The 17676-nt window shown below is 45.8% G+C and overlaps 1 long non-coding RNA gene across 1 annotated transcript; it reads right to left on the bottom strand.

The window, feature by feature from the left end:
• Positions 1–1172: 1172 nt before the first annotated feature.
• LOC146019658 (uncharacterized) lies at positions 1173–16005 on the bottom strand. Its single transcript, XR_014450643.1, has 4 exons — positions 15871–16005; positions 7512–7558; positions 4207–4426; positions 1173–1339 (listed from the first exon to the last, which is right to left on the bottom strand). It is a non-coding gene; the product is annotated as an uncharacterized LOC146019658 (long non-coding RNA).
• Between the last annotated feature and the right edge of the window lie 1671 nt (positions 16006–17676).

Below are 17676 nucleotides of genomic sequence, written 5' to 3'. Positions count from 1 at the left end.
GAGGGGTAAGATTGCGCTAGATTGATGGCAGAAAGAGGCTGATGGTAAATGTAAAAAACACTTTTAATTAATACAATTGTAACACTTAAAATTGGCAAAAGTATGCATAAAACATCTCATTAAAAAGAGCAGGTGTATGAGAATGCTGCGTCCAGTAATTATGATCAGATATCACCTTATTGTGGACCCACAGTTCATAGTGGGGAGAGAGGAGGGGGAAAGAGGTAGATGTTAGATCCTCCAGACAAATAGGGGGAAATTTACTAAAGGAAATTTGTAAAAAATAGGTGTATTTGTATCCAGAAATACACTTATTTTTTACATTTACTATCCCAAAAATACGGCAATTCGTATTGGTATTGATAGCACATCAATACGCATACGATTTGCCGTATTTTAGGGATAGTAAATGTCAAAAATAAGTGTATTTCTGGATACAAATACACCTATTTTTTACAAATTTCCTTTAGTAAATTTCCCCCATAATGTCCCGTTCCTTGCGTTGCTTCCTCCAAAATAATGACGGGGTGATCTTTCTCCCGATTGGAATATCTGAAGCCGTAGGTGGTCCACTTAGGTAGTTGAGACGGGTACCTTAGAAAGGTGGCGTTCCTTCAGGTAGATGGTATCCCGCTTACTTGATACAAAGTGGCCAAGGGTGGTCTGGTTTGGTTCCCCAATTATTATCTCAGGTGTATAGCCTCCACAGTGATTAGTAGGTGATGTCTGGAAACAGCAGCGATTAAAGGTAGAACGGCTGTGTGCCTGGGCCGACGCATTTCGCTGAAACGCGTTGGCCCACCCTTGGCCACTTTGTATCAAGTAAGCGGGATACCAGTACTGTCCTGCTGGCAGGCAATACTGTACATTACAGCTTGTGAGTAGAGATATAATTATGATATTATACTGTATATTGAGAGTTAAATTGACTAAACAATAAACACACTGATGGGAAGATTTATTAAGCCTGGTGAAGTGATAAAATGGCCGGTGATAATGCAGAACCAATCAGCCCCTAACTGTCATTTTAAAGCCCAGTCTGTAACTTGATATTTAGGAGCTGATTGGCTTGTGCGTTATTGCCGACCACTTTATCACTTCACCAGGCTTAATGCATCTGCCCCTGAGTATTTGTGTATTGAATCACGTGACACCTGTATTTATTGCATAGTTTATTGGGGAATTAAGCAGATAGCTAACATATATATGTTGGTTGTATGGCCATTAAGTAATTAGCATATATAGGTTTATGAATACACAGTAAATGCACTCTGTATACTGCATGGATTGGTGAAAGTTGTCCTCATTCTCCTGCACAGCGTCCCTGTCACTTCTTATTCTGCAAATGGAGAAGAGAACAGTTTATTGCTCATTGTAAGTAAATACAAGAGAAATGACCAAAACTAACAAAAGTGGTCCCAGTTATGCAGGGCCTTAACTAGGGGGCGGGACGGGCTAAGGGGTCATACGCCCTGGGAGCTGGATAAGGGGTGGCAGCCACAAGGCCCATTTTCACAAGGGGATGACCCGTGCAGCCAGCTCATACCACAGTAGGGGGTATGGGTGAAAACCGGATTAGGACAAAACCTGTCCGGGGGGGCTGCCTGTCACACCTGTCACCAGGTAGTGGAGGAGGGGGAGAATAAAGCCTCCCTGTATGGTCTGGGCATGTAGCAAAAGCCGGACGTCCGGACCACACGGGGAGGCTGTAATTTCCCCTCCCCCATGTCCCTGGTGATAGCTATCACAGGGACCCCCCCGACAAGACACCCCCCGGACAGGACACCGACCGGACCCTACAAGCTCCAGACTGCAGATTTTGATGTCCTGTCCGGCGGTCCGGAGTGTAGTCCGGTCCGGTTTTTACATAGTCCCCAGTAGGGATACCAGCAGCAGCATCCCGCCAGTCTACAACACCTCGGCGTCTCAGCAGCCCCAGTACAGACTTCTATAATACCCCTTTTTTACCAAAATGCCGGGTCGCACCCGGCTTTTTGGACCCTGGTTGAAGCCGGGTGCGACCCGGCGTTTAGGGGCATTTACACCGGACGGGCTTAAACGCCGATCGACGCCACCGTACCCGGAACGCTGCTGGGGGCAGCCCAGCACTAAGGTAAGCTGCTAGGCTGCCCCCAGTCCCCGCACGCACCCCCCCGCCATTGGACAGGAGGTGAATGGATGCCGCACACAGGCATCCGTTCACCTCCCTCCCCCGCCGCCGCTGCTGTCTGCAGAGTATAGCAGACAGCAGCGCCGGCTGTCAGTGTCAGACTGACAATCCGTCCAACCTGCGGACGCTGAGGTCCGCAGGTTGGACATTCCCCATTCATGTAAATGGAGCCGGGTCATCCGACCCGGCGTTCCCATTTACACCGCCCTCTACCCAGGTCCTAGCCGTGTTCTACCCAGGTCAGGACCTGGGTAGAGGTCCCGTGTAAAGGGACACGGCGTTAGGGATTTACACCGCCGAAGATCCGGGTCTGACCCGCCGCTGACCCGGATTTTTCGGCGGTGTAAAAGGGGTGTAATTAATCACCGATGCTGCAGCTCCACAACATCTCAGCACTGTCAGCAAACCCAGTGTCCAGTGCTGGAGTATAATAATAGTCGCCACAGTACTGGAGCAATTGTCCCAAAGTGTGCACCTGCAGCTGTACCCGCAGGCTGTGGTGCTGCTTGCTCCTGTACCGCGGCTGCTGCAGTTATTACTATTAGACGCCGGTTGCTGGATACTGGGGCTGCCAACAGTCCTGAGATGCAGTGGATCTGCAGCACCGGTGATTACTATTAGAAGTCGGCACTGGGCTCTCTCCCCGCCTCTTCCTTGGCTCAGCACTGCGCCCTGCTCACCCGAACACCTACCAGGCACCGGCAGAAGCTAGAGCATAATGGTGCTGAAGCGGAACTTACAAGAAACTGAATGATCTGGCTCGGAATAATCCAGCTTGGCAGCACAATGTTCTGCAGGTCCAGTTGGAGATGACATCTTTCAACAATCATAGGCCCTGACAGTCCATATCAAAGTATTGTGTGTTTTATTTTATTTTTTAGGTGGGGGGGCACCAAATGACTGCCTTACCCCGGGCGTCGGAAACCCTAGTTCCGGCCCTGAGTTATGAGAAGATATTTATGCCCAAGGTGCATAAACCATACTTGCCTAACCTCCCGGCATTCCGAAAGGGGAACTGATTTTTGGGAGCCTCCTGGCCAGGAGGCTCCCAAAAATCAGTTCCCCCTTCGGAATGCCGGGCAATCCTCCCGCAAGCCCCTGGAGCTCCCGGCCTCCTCCTACCCTGCTGGTTAAATTCTGGCATTCGCGGGTGTATGCGGAGGGGGCAGGGCTAAAATAGGCCAAAAAGGCTGTCCTTTTTAATGATGTCAGGCTCTGGCCCCGCCCCCAGAAACACGCTGAAATTCTTCTCTCCGGGCTTCTCCCGGATGGCATAAACACGGTCATAACATACACTTCTGTCTTGTATACTGTCCTGATAGCATACTGACATTTCCCTAGGGTGATGAGCCCCCCCCCCCCCCTCGCCAGAAATTTCGGCAGCGGCCCCGCCCCCAAAAAATAAAGTCCGCCCCCGTAAAATAAAGTCTGCCACAACCACCAACCCTGCCGTAGCCCCACAGCTTACCGCCGCCGCGGGGTCTGTGGCCGGACCCGCAGATCTAATTGTCTGCAGTCCTCCTGGCTGGAGAGGATTATTGATTATAAAGGAGGGATTCAAGAACATGCTGACTCACTAAAATCACTATTAATCTAATTATGATACATCTCCAATGAATATATTGGGGCATATGAAATACTGTAGGGTCAAGTTTGTTGGAGCTGCGGGATGCCAGCCAATGTCAGACATTCTTTTTAAAGCGGCAATCATTTACAAGACAAAACCTTGCCTTTTTATATCATTGCCGTTTAAAAAAAATAAAGTCCAAGTTCAGCCGGTATCCTGCACCTCCCGGCAAACTCAGACCACATTACACGATCATTTTAATTATTTGACTTTATCGCAGATGTATAAAGTAAAAGGTGTATGAAGAACAAAATGATTCCTTTTATTATAGCCATAACTAGTTACAAATGACTAGTGTATACTGCTTTGAGTATTACAACATTTTCAAAAATCAAGAAATTCTAGTCCATATATTCCAATGTTCCAGCAATTTATTTGTATGCACTATCACACTCACTATCACACTCACCATTTCTCGACTAAGCACTAGTGCTTTCCATGGTGGCCGTGTGGTGCTGGTCCGTGATGGCCATGTGGCGCTGGTCCGTGATGACCATGTGGTGCTGGTCCGTGATGACCATGGGGATCATGGTGGCCATGGGGATCATGGTGGCCAGGATGTCCATGTGTAGGGGGATGACACCCAGGACCATGACCTGGGTGATTGTGACCAGGGCAATGGCTCTGTCCTAAAATAAATAAAATGGCCACGGTTATACAGTATTTATTTGTAGAACTTTATAATGGTATAATGATGGTGTTCAATTGGCGAGGTCTACTGCCTCACCCTAACCTGAGCAGTCCCCTGTGGCTTGCCTGAAAACAAGGATGTTATTTGTAGCACTGGGCAGATATTAAAGTTACTAGTTAAAAGTCCATCAAAATGACGCCTTTTGGCAATGTACAGTACTTTCATTCACTTTGAGCTGTGACAGTTTCGACTTTCACTTTGAGCTGTGACAGTTATTAGCCCAAAAAAATCCCCATCCGTATCTGCTCCTACCTCCAATCTCTGTATTCACAGCTGCATCTCATATATACAGCAAATTTGAAACAGATCAGTATCCCTGCAAAAATTGCTTTCACTTTCTGTTATGTCATCTTGTAGTACAAGATTGTAAGCTTGCAAGCAGGGCCCTCCTACCTTTTGACTGTCTGTAAATACCCTGTTTGTTGTATCACTGTCTCCTTTGTAAAGTGCAACAGAATATGCTGCGCTATATAAGAAACGCTATATAAGAATATGTTAATAAATAAATACGTAATTTGGTATGTTGAGTGGCCTCTAGTGGTCACTGGCCGTACTTCACCTCATAGAAGGGAGAAGTAGTTAGCCTTGTATATATAGATGCCTGCAGCAATTGAGGCTCCTGAATTCTTAATCTTGTCTACACTACTCCTCCCTCTTTCACTCACTGCTACCCCTTAATACAGATGAGTGGTGAAGTTAATATATGCTGGGTGCCACCTCTGAAGTCAGGAGGAGAACCCAAGGTGACAAGAGGATGGAAATAAAGGTGCCCGTTATTGGAAGAGTTTCACTAATGTGCTCAGTGCAGTAAGTGCACATATTTATTTATTTATTTATTTATTTATTAACAGTTTCATATATAGTGCATACATATTTCGCAGCGCTTTACAGAGTATAGTGGAACATTCACAACAGTCCCTGCCCCAGTGGAGCTGACAATCTATATTCCCTACCACATGTACACACACACACACACACACACACACACACACACACACACATACATTATAGGGTTAACTTTGTTGGGAGCCAATTAACCTTCCAGTATATTTTTGGATTGTGGGAGGAAACCGGAGTACCTGGGGGAAACCCACGCAAGTACAGGGATAATATACAAACTCCGCTCAGTTAGGGCCATGGTGGGAATGAAACCTATGACTTCATCGCTGTGTGTGGCAGTAATGCTAACCATTACACCGTCTGTGATGCATATGGAGCAGAGGTAGTCTCACAGCAGGTAGTCATAATGTTTGTTTACTATAGAAATATAGTTTTTTTTAGGACACAGAGTTAATACATGTACAGGCTACAGACAGTGCCGGTGCAAGGCTCTGGTGCTCACTCAGTCACAGTACCGGGGGGGGTGCCAGTGATTGGGTTGGCTGTCCGCCGCTCCGTTCTGGGGGAGGGGGGCTCTCCGGTGCTCACCCATCCCACAGCCGCTGTATGGGGGAAGTGCGGGTGATTTCGGCGGCAGGCCGCCGCGGCATTCCGGGGCAGGGGGGAGTCGTTGGCAGGGGTGTAGGATGATCCAGCGGCAGGCCGCCACATCATTTCCCGAGGGGGGGAGTCGGCCTCCACCGGTGCCACTCACCACTCTGCTCCCTGCTGCAAACTCTTGCCCTCCAATGGCCGGTGCCTTAGGCAAATGCCTAGAGCTGCCTAGTGGTGGTGCCGGCCCTGGCTAGAGAGATATCACCAATTGCAGCCAGGAGCATGTGTGATATGCTGGGCATTGTGTGCCAGGAGAAGTACGCACTGGGAGTGCTTGTAACACACATTGGTACCAGCAGTGGGCATGTGATGTTGATATAGTGCTTTAGGAGCACTCTAGGAAGCAAGGGGTAATGTGCCAATCGCACAGGATAAATGATAGAAAACAAGGACCCTCTAATTAAATATAACAAAGATAGTTATATAAGCTTATGAGGGTGTGCGACCTATGGACAAATAAATATGGGCACAAGAAGAGAGAGAAAAAAGTCTGTCCTTGATATGGTGCAACTCAATTATTAAAATTTAACTTTTATTAAACTTTTATTAAACTTTTCAATTAAAATTGCTGCGAAATATAAAAACACATATAACATATAGTGATATGAAGACACAACAGAGACAGTTTGAGTGTTTAAAAAGCAAAGGTGGCAGGCAGGTGGCACACTATAGTAAACTCTTTTAATTTAACCAGCCTCAATTGCTGTTGTGATTTGGGACTGGCATTACTGTGGTTTATTACTTGCTGTGTTCAAACGTGAATCAGTTATAGCTATGTAGCCTGGGAACCATTTACTACATTTTGAAACACTGTATCTTGTATTTTATTTCAGAGGAAAGATTATAACACTTTGTTACAAATGTGAGATTTCTAGAGTGTCAGTCTTATTGAGTGCTATTGTGGATGTCAGTCCAATGAATCTTATCTTTATTAGTTGGTTGAAATGGACTGATGTCAAGCAGCTAGTACTGTTATACCTGCTATGAATATTTATCAAGCAGGAAGTCTGTAGGGTTAACTCTTCACCACCTGTATAATACAATATCTCGTGGTGGGAATCAAATAAAAATTCACAATAATGCTGCCTTATGGGGTGACAAAATAGCGTGAGTGTGATCTGGGATTAACATTCACGCTATTTTGTCACCCCATAAGGAACCGCAAGGACAGCTCTTAACGCAATAGCTGTCCTTTGCCATATTTATCGCATATGTTAGAGCATATGCAAAAATGATGGCGGCGAAGGGCGGTGGAGGGGCGATGCGGATGTTAGAACATCCCGCCCCAGGAGAGAACAAGATGATGGAATGCACTAGTCTTAATCTTAACATAGTCTATGTTGTTTATTTACTAAGATGAGAGTTCTATTGCAGATGAGTTGTTGCCCATAGCAACCAATCAGATTCTACTTCTCATTTCTTCTCATAAAAGATTGAATCTGATTGGTTGCCCATAGCAACATGCAGTCTTCAATATAACTCCATCTATGAATCAGAGAACATGTAGTAATGGTATGAGTGGTCCTTACCATGGTTTGGGTGATGCATGATGTACACTCTTGTAATGTATTTTTTCCTGTTGAAACAAACAAAACAAATCTAAATTATTCCTGTGGATTCTTTGCTGCATACAGTAAGTACTAATAATGAAATCAGTATATGTTTCCTTTTTAGACATATTGACAAATGATTATCCCGTGCATGAATATATTTGCAAGGAATGTCCATAGTGTGCTGGCCATGTCCCCTCAGCAGCAAAAATGGAGGCTTGGCCTTGCGGGTAGTGCCACAATCGTGGCCACACCACTAGCCATGAGGCCACACCCATGACCGTGTCCCTGTTCTCGGCTGCTGGACGTTGGGAGGTATGCCCTTGGCTGAGAATTACGCTTACCATGTGGGTTATGCGCTGTAAGAGGAGTATGTTTGTGTTCATTGTGTTTTTTTTTTTTAAATACTGTATTTCTTTTACAGGGGGCTACAGGTACCAGCAGGCATTTAATTCTCTGACCTGCTGGTACTTGTGGTTCTCTAAGTATCGACAAGCATGGGAGGCTTGCTGGGGCCTGTAGTTTCCCTGTAAAGGACAATATTAGTAAATGGAGTGCATTCTATGGAGGGACATGTTACCAGTGGAGTACCCCAGGGATCTGTACTTGGACCAGTGCTCTTTAATATCTTTGTTAGTGACATTGCAAATGGTATTGAAGGGAAAGTATGCCTTTTTGCAGATGACACAAAGATATGCAACAGAGTAGACACACCAGGAGGGGTAAATCAAATGGCTGATGATCTAAACTTGAGAATTGGTCAAGAGAATGGCAACTACAGTTTAATGCTAAAAAATGCAAAATTATGCACTTGGGACTCAAAAACCCAAAGGCTCAATATAGTATCAAGGGTACTATAATGGAAACTACTGAGGAGGAAAGGGATCTAGGAGTCACTATTTCAAGTGACTTAAAGGCAGGGAGGCAATGTAACAAAGCAATGAGGAAGGCAAGTCAGATGCTTGGATGCATAGGGAGAGGAATCAGTAGCAGAAAAAAAGACGTAATAATGCCACTTTATAGGTCATTGGTACAACCTCATCTGGAATACTGTGTCCAGTTCTGGAGACCATATCTTCAGAAGGATATAAATACATTGGAGAGTGTACAAAGAAGGGCAACTAAAATGGTGCATGGCCTACATCGCAAAACTTACCTGGATAGACTAAAAGATCTAAACATGTATAGTTTGGAGCAGAGAAGGGAAAGGGGGGACATGATAGAAATCTTCAAATATATCAAGGGTTTTAACATAGTACAGGTGGGAAATTTTCTTCAAAGGAAAAGAAGTAATAAAACACGAGGACATGCACTGAAACTGGAGGGAGGTAGGTTCAGGGGAAATGTTAGAAAGAATTACTTCACAGAAAGGGTAGTGGATAAGTGGAATAGCCTCCCATCAGAGGTGGTAGAGGCTAAGACAGTAGAACAATTTAAACATGCTTGGGATAGGCATATGAATATCCTTACAAAGAAATAAGGATCAAAAAGGGTTGAGTTTACCTGTAATATTGTTTCTATATTTTGCACAAGGCCTGGCTAACCTGTGGCTCTCCAGCTGTTTTGAAACTACAATTCCCATCATGCCTTGCCACAGTTTTGCTATTAGGGAATGCTAAAACTGTGACAGGGCCTGCTGGAATATGTTGTTTCACAACAGCTGGAGAGCCACAGTTTGGCCAGGCCTGTTTTATACAATCAACACCGCATCCACTGCCACCAGGGGTGTGGGGGGATAGTCTGCATGGGGAAAGGGAGATCCCCACTTCCTGAACAATCTCTGGCCTGTCCTGGCTAGTGTAGGGTTGTGAATGCTTTGGTAGGGGGACTCTGTCAAGTGTGTCCCACAGCTGCGGCAGTAACTGCATAGTGCTGGTTGTAGATAATACAGGGGACCCTTACTTTTTGTCCACCATATTTCCATATTAATTGCAGGGTTGCCTATCCTCCCGGAATGGCCGGGAGGCTTTAGATGCAAATTGCGCCATTTAGCCCAGAACTTTGTGGAACCCATAGTTTACATACTGTACTGTAGTTGTACCTTTCCCATGCTTCTTCAGAGACACCTCTGCCCAGAAGTTGCTAATTTTAAGCCCTTGTTCATTTTGTGACACTATAGTAGTGCCTTTGTTTACATGATGTCACATTGAAGGGCTGTCAGAACACATTATGCCAAACAGTACTCCCATTATGACGTAGTGCCTCCAGTTTATAATATGACACGTTCTAGTGCCCGCTGTTCATAATATGCCACACTATTGTGCCTACATTTCATATTGTGCCACATTTAAGTGCCCCAGTTCTTAAAATGTAACATTACAGTGCCTTCCACATTACAATGAGCAGATCAAATGATGTCACATTACAGTGCCTTATTTACCATTATAACATCCACTACACACTCCTCTCAGTGACAATATAATGTCACACAATTCAGATTGGGCAATGGATCAGCCCCAATTGCTTAGCCGGCAAATCTGTGAACCTGATATGCAACTTTGTAACCTGGGTCCAGCCCCCCCTAAGCTTCTGGGCCCCATAGCAATGGCACCCTTGCACCCACTATAGTTACCCCCAGGCTACACAAAGCCTACTACATCCGGAGAGTTGTATGTTTTACATGGGCACAATCTGGATGGCATGTTTTGCCGATGAGATAATAAGTTTGATGTTTTGTTACATCAACACATTCTATGTATACAAGCCCCTAGGCAACACAAATATGAATAACAATGTCTGCATCACATGACCTTAGCTATACATGTAAACAGTTACATTTGAATAGACGTCTCCTGTTATGGTATTATTTTTTTTTGTAACAGTAATTACATAACATATTCCAGTATTAAAATGTTACATATTTACATAGACAGTCAAATAAGGTACAACACTCAAATCAGGAAAACCATAACATTTCGAGAAGCACAATAACACTCGGCAATGACTAGTAAGAAATCTGCATGGCAGTAATCCATACACAGAGTGCTCTACATTATCACATACCGCCAACTGGGACAGAAGAGTCAAGATCTTATAATGTCTGGCGGGGATGAACGGTTTTATTTATAACAAAGCCATGGGCCTTGGGAGGGGCACTGATAGCACATGCTGCAAGCTGGTCACAGGTTGCCTGGTGAGTGGGGGTGGGGGGGTTATTTACTACTGTCCTGATACATTCATAGCAACCCACTCCCCATCAAACAATGTAAAATACACTCCTTACCATTGTAAAGATTTTCACGAGTAGCGAATCTACCTCACCATCACAGGTGTCCGGGCTCTGACCAAAGTCCAACAATAAAAACATAATGGCGTGCTCTATTGTATACAGTCCTTGGGTTGAAATACTGAAGTGTGACATGCATTGGGTCAACCACTAAATCTCGACACTGCTTAGGTCGACACAGGAAATAGGTCGACATGCGTGCACGCACATGCCAGGCACACACCAGGCATGCATGCAATGCTGATCCCAGGGAGAGCCACCAGACCCACCATGAGTCCAGTGGCTCTCTCTGTGTGTGCCGATTGGGAGGCGGTGCTTCCACCCTGATTGGACATTTCGGCCCACCTGGCCTTCTGACATTTGACAGAAGTGCAAGATGGGCAGTCCGGCCCTGGCTGTAACCCAGTCCTGTGTGACATATTGTGAACTTGGTTTAAAGTGTGTGTGTGGGGGGGGGGGGATTATATTTTTGAACCTGTGCCAACCACGCACAAGTACCGCCACTGGCCAGTAAAATAATTTGTCCTATGATGGACAATAAGAGTCTGGATGACATTCTAGGCAGGTGGCTGTATACAGTTAAAGTTGTAAACAGAGTTACACACGTCACATGAGACTGCATGCACTTCCCATTAGGAGGTACAGATGTCTGCCTCCCTGGATTTATAGCCAACAAATTACTCATTTTGCCTCTGTGTCATAGGTGCATGATTATATATATATAAAAAAAAAAGTTTACACACGCTTTACACCAACGCATCATTGTTAAAATTGTCACATTGTTAATTGTTTACCTTGTTTTATAGTTTGTTATGGGTTGGGCCTGCCTAGATACAATGTTATTGTGCATATATAATAGTGGTTCCCAAACAGTGGTTCCCACCTTGGGGAGCAGTGAGGCACTTGCAGCGGTGCCTCAGGATGGTGGTCCAGGATCATATCAAATTACTCGTTTTGCCTCTGTGTCATAGGTACATGATTATATATAAAAAAAAGTTTACACACGCGTTACACCAACGCATCGTTGTTAAAATTGTCACATTGTTAATTGTTTTATAGTTTGAGAATGGGTTTTGCACTTGCGCTGCTGGATCTAGGTTGAAAACCTGTGAACCACTCTGAACAAAAGGACACCTAAAATTACATACCCACATATACAGTAGGTACATTAAAAAAGCAGATACAATCAAATTATTTACAGTTTCTCATAAACTTAGTTGCTATATGAGGAAAACGCTTTGAATGAAGCAATAACAAAAGCCAACTCCAATGGGGTCACGGAATGCCAGATAAGGAATTGATTTCCAGGAGCACCTGGAAAGTCTCCCGTCAATAAGCTGCGGGAGACTTCTGATTTTTCTGGTAGCCCCCAACAGCCCTGCATCCTGCCGCTTTCTAGCAAAACGTGCAAGATGGGGATAAAATCAATGTAAGTGTGTTGAAGTTGTAACCTCAGTAACATTTTATTTCTAGTCATTGCCAGTCAATGTTGACAACCTCAAAGCTCACAATTTTGTGTTCGTCCAATTTAGGCCAAAAGGTTGCACCAATATTGGTGGTTGACTACCTAAGCAACAGCAGCGGGCGGAATAACCGTAGGTGACAGTTTAACTCTAAATATGGCACTGCAGTAGCAGACAGGATCAGGACCAACAACAGAAATCCTGAGACCGGGTACACTCATATGTTTTTGGCCCCCTGTCCCTCTGAGGTAGGTACAGGCTGGTTGGACATTGGCTTATCCCCCCCCCCCCCAATCTCTTTCCACCCTCCTGATAGTTCCCTGTATTGTCCCTTAATGTATTTGTATATAGTACATCATATCTTATATCTACTCTTAAATGCCTCTTTTTTAATGTAAAAATACCTAAACTGACTTGCCTTTCCTTATATCTCAATGGGGGTGATTGCACTGCCGCGAATTAGCAGCAGCCAGTGTTTAGCTAAGATGTCCCATTTACCACAACTCTATTCCGTACTCTCCACCCAGTTATTGACCCAAGTACAAATGAAGTTCCCTAGACCCAGCTCCATTTGTAGACCATCCTCATGTCAGGCACAGTATCAAAGCCCTTTGCAAAATCTAAGTAGACCACATCTACTGGTGTCTCTCAGCCTCCCCATTCCCCTTTATTGCTTAACCTTTCCCTGTGTCCCTCAGCAACCACCCCTCCATCCCTTTGTGTCGTTCAGTTTCTTCCTCACCGTGTGCCACAGCCTTCCTGTGTCTCAGCCTCCCCCTGTGTCTACTCTACACTACGTGGCCTATGTCTTCCGAGTCCTCACTTACCCCCCTGCTGCATGCATTGCTGAAACTGCTGCCCCATATTCACAGGCTACTCTGCTGTCCATGGGTGCAGCGTCATGGTGTCACAGGCACTGCGTCAGATGCAGCAGAAAGCTAACTATTGTAAAAGCTGCTGGCAGCCAGCCAGGCCACCAGCCTCCTTCTTTTTCTGCATTTGACCTCATGACCACAGTGTGGCACATGCAAGTAGGACACAGCAATTGGATCTCTAAGATTCATGTGGGTCCAGGGCCCCTCAGAATCTCTGTCGCCGTGTCTTGACAGGATGGCAGTTTAATAAACTATGCAACCGGCTAGAAAAGTGAAACCGTTCCATTTGCCATGCTACCAACTGAAGCACGATGTAGTGCCCAGGTGACATTGTAGGGTTGGGATCATTTGGTCTACAAGAAGTTGGTCGACAAGCATTGGGTGTACACCATTAGGTTGACATCGGGAAAAGGTTGACATGGGTCTAGGTTGACACGGGTCAAGGTCAACATGAGTCTAGATTGACATGGCTTTAGGTCGACAGGTCATTGGATCGACACAAGCATTAGGTCGACATGGTCTAGGTTGACAGTCAAAAGGTCGACATGAGGTTTTTCACAGTTTTTTTACCCGAAAGTCGACACAGGTTAAAGTGCTCCACGTTCCCTCGCATGGCTCGATGCACTTGCCATGCTTCGGGCACGGTGCCTCGCTAAGCTTGGCACGCTATTTTATTCTCCAACCATGTGCAGGCATGTCCAACGTTGGCCCTCCAGATGTTGTGAAACTACACATCCCAGCATGCTCTGCCACAGTTTTGCTATTAGAGAATGCTAAAACTATTGCAAAGCATGCTGGGATGTGTAGTTTCACAACATCTGGAGGGCCAACGTTGGACATGCCTGCCCTAGTGGATGGCAGGGCATAAAATACCGCCTGTCGGCACATGTCACTACGCTCCCCATGCTTTGGGCACGGTGCCTCGCTACACTCGGCACACTATTTTATTCTCCCACCACACCCTAGTGGATGGTAGGGCATGAAATACCGCCTGATGACACATCGGCTCAAAAAAACAATGTGTCGACCTAATGACCTGTTGACCTAAAGCCATGTTGACCTAGACTCATGTTGACCTAATGGTGTCGACCCAATGCTTGTCGACCATCATGTTGTAGACTAAATGACTGTATCCCAAATTGTAACCTTTAAATACTTCAGTGAATGTAGGAACAGCAACAAGCCTTCAAAACCTACACAAAAAGCTATAACAAGGGTAGAGGAGGTGTTATGTTTTATGCAAACTACCAAAACCACTTGAAATAGCAAGCCATAAAATATTTAAATAGACTTCTATTTATAAAAAACTACAAATTCTATGAGGAAGACCTTTGCCTTCCAATGAAACAAAGTATAGAGAATACTGTAATTTTACTAATTTCATATTTTTTGGCAGTAAACTGTCCCTTTAATTGCCGGTGACCTTCCTTAAACCCTCAGCTTTAGTTGATGTTGATACGATGTCATCATTATCATTACAGGCAGCAGTTACAGCACTAGTACTTGGTTGCTCCTCCTGCACTTATCGACTCACAGTGCTTATATTTACGAATGCAGTGTGGCATGGCCCTAATTCAGCTTTTCTGAACACACATAAGTCCCCTTGTGTATGTACTCAGTGGGTGTGGATTTCTAGATAGACAGTCTAGATGGACAGTCATAAGGTCGACATACAATAGGTTGACCAGGTCAAAAGGTCAACATGGGTAAGGTCGACTAGGTCAAAAAGTTGACAAGATCAAAAGGTAGACCGTGGGAATATTCGGACATGAAAAAGGTAGACACATGAAAGGGTCATCATGAGTTTTACACTTTTTGGGATGTCAATGTTGACAACTGTTGACATGGACCCTCTATTAGTTTAACGCGTACCATCGCATGGCTCGCAATGCAAGCCATGCTTCAGGATCGGTGCCTTGCTATGCTAGGCAAACTATTATATGCTTCCCCTAAGCCGATGTGGATGGTGAAGTAAGAACAGGCCGATTTAAAAAATAATAATGAAAACTCTACCTTTTTCCATGTCGCCATTTTGGCCCTGTCAACCAATTGACTGTCTATCTAGACCAGGGGTGACCAAACTGGCCCTTGACATCTACCAGATCATTTAGCTGGTGCACAGCTGTAGTCATTACTGTCACATTTTTCAGACTCCCTAGCTGGTACACAGCTGTAGTCATTACTAACTGTCACATTTCCCAGACTCCCTAGCTGGTGCACAGGTGTAATCATTACTAACTGTCACATTTCCGAGGTCACCTAGCTGGTGCACAGCTGTAGTCATTACTAACTGTCACATTTCCCAGACTACCTAAATGGTACACATCTGTAGTCATTACTAACTGTCCCATTTCCCAGACTCCCTGGCTGGTGTACAGCTGTAATCATTACTAACTGCCACATTTCCGAGGTCACCTAGCTGGTGCACAGCTGTAGTCATTACTAACTGTCACATTTCCCAGACTCCCTAGCTGCTGCACAGCTGTAGTCATTACTAACTGTCACATTTCCCAGACTCCCTAGCTGCTGCACAGCTGCAGTCATTACTAAATGTCACATTTCCCAGACTCCCTAGCTGGTGCACAGCTGCAGTCATTACTAAATGTCACATTTCCAAGACTCCCTAGCTGGTGCACAGCTGTAGTCTATACTAACTCTCACATCTCCCAGACTCCCTAGCTGGTGCCAGCTGTAATCATTACTAAATGTCACATTTCGCAGACTCCCTAGCTGGTGCACAGCTGTAGTTGTTTCTAACCAGTGGCGACTCGTACCTTATTGGGGGAGGGGGGCTGCCTCTGGCCGCAGCGGGGGTACCGTGATTCAGGCACCCCCCTGTCGCTGTCACTGCTGCCTCTTCTCCTGGGTCCCCGACACCTGTGCTTTGATGACAGGCGCCAGGATTGGCGCATGCGCAGTATAAACATCTGTACTGCGCATGCGGCCAGCTTGTATGGGCTGCTCCGGCAACAGCTCATAGAAGGAATCTTGGTCCCGGCGCCTGAACAATACAAATGACAGGCACCGGGACCAGCGCATGCGCAGTACCGATATAGGTACTGCGCATGAGCAATCGCCATTTTTGCAAGACAGCCCGCAGAAAGGCATCCCGGAGGGAGGGAACACCTCCCAATGGGAATACCTATGCGACTGACAAGTCGGACTTCCAATAGGAAGTCACTGCCAGTCAGAGTGAAGCCAGTGCCGTCTCACAGACTGCATCTGGCTTCACTACAGTGGCGGATTTTACCTGGCGGGTCTGCAGCCTTGCAGGCCATAGGTAAAAACTGCCACTGTTACTAACTGTCACATTTTTACACCTGCTGCATCATTCCTACTATAGATTCACAGGTTGCCTGAGACACATGAACTGTTGGTAGATCTTGAGGACAGGTTTGGCCAACCGTGATCTAGGAAAAAAATAAATAATAATAATTAAAAACCGGCGTGGGGTCCCCCCCACCCAGTCTCACTGAGCCGGTCCTGGTTGTAAAAAATCAGGGAAAATTTTTCATAGGGGTTCCCTTATTTTTTACAATCAGCAGCATGCCCAAGGGCCGGTCCTGGTTCCAAAAATGCGAGGGACAAAATGACTAGGGGTCCCCCGTATTTTAAGAACCAGCACCAGGCCCAACCAGCCAGCAGGGTAATGTCACAGCCAGGGGGAGAAAGTGTATTTTCCTGGAGTATTTGGCCAGCAAATAGTGGCCGTTTACCGCTAATTAGCGGCCATATTTTCAATACGGCTGCTTAGTACATTAGGAATCACCATTTTTTTGAATGGTAATTCCTATTCATATTTTCCAATGGCGTATACATTCGTATTTTTAAATACAAATACGAATGTGCCATAAATACGAATACGAATTTGCATATTTTCAGGATAGTAAATCCTGAAAATACGTATACGCCCAAAAAATTGTATTTTACTATACGAATGCGATTTTTTAGCCTTAGTAAATTTTCCCCTGGGTGTTCCCCTGATGACACCCCCTGCCCACCTTCCTTCCCTGGCCATGCGAACGCGTCAACGAGTGACACTCGGCGATGGCGTCCACAAAGGGGGTCTGCACATGCGCATATACGGGCATGCACAGACCCCCCCACCATCGGAAACGGGACCGAATTCGGACCCGTACGAACTTGTCTGAATTGCTCAAATGCTTCCAGTGTGTGTGTTTAGAACCCATACAGTGCCCCCCCCCCCCCCCCCATCAGCTCCCCTGTCCGCTCCCGGCTCCAGCGCCTAATGAAAATGAACCCTCACAAAATGTCCGCCCCCATACAGCAGACCGTTTTCTGCTGTATGGGGGTGGACATTTTGTGATAGTCCGTTTAGATTAGAAGCAGAGGCCAGGAGGGGACAGGGGAGCCGGGACTGCAGACAAATCTTCTGCAGGTTCCAGGCTCTGGCCACAGACGCGGCAGGTGAGCTCCTGGCAGGCACCCACACCTACACAGTGCCTCCCAGCCACCACAGGGTCTGTGGGGCTATTGTTACACCATTGTGCCCATACACTTATACAGCACATGAGTTGGACCCATCAGGCCAATAAATCATGTGAAAAGTGCCATAACGT

This window comes from Crinia signifera, chromosome 7 (assembly GCF_055691185.1).
Source record: "Crinia signifera chromosome 7, ASM5569118v1, whole genome shotgun sequence".
NCBI classification, from domain to species: domain Eukaryota; kingdom Metazoa; phylum Chordata; class Amphibia; order Anura; family Myobatrachidae; genus Crinia; species Crinia signifera.
This window is presented reverse-complemented; position numbering and strand designations above follow the sequence as displayed.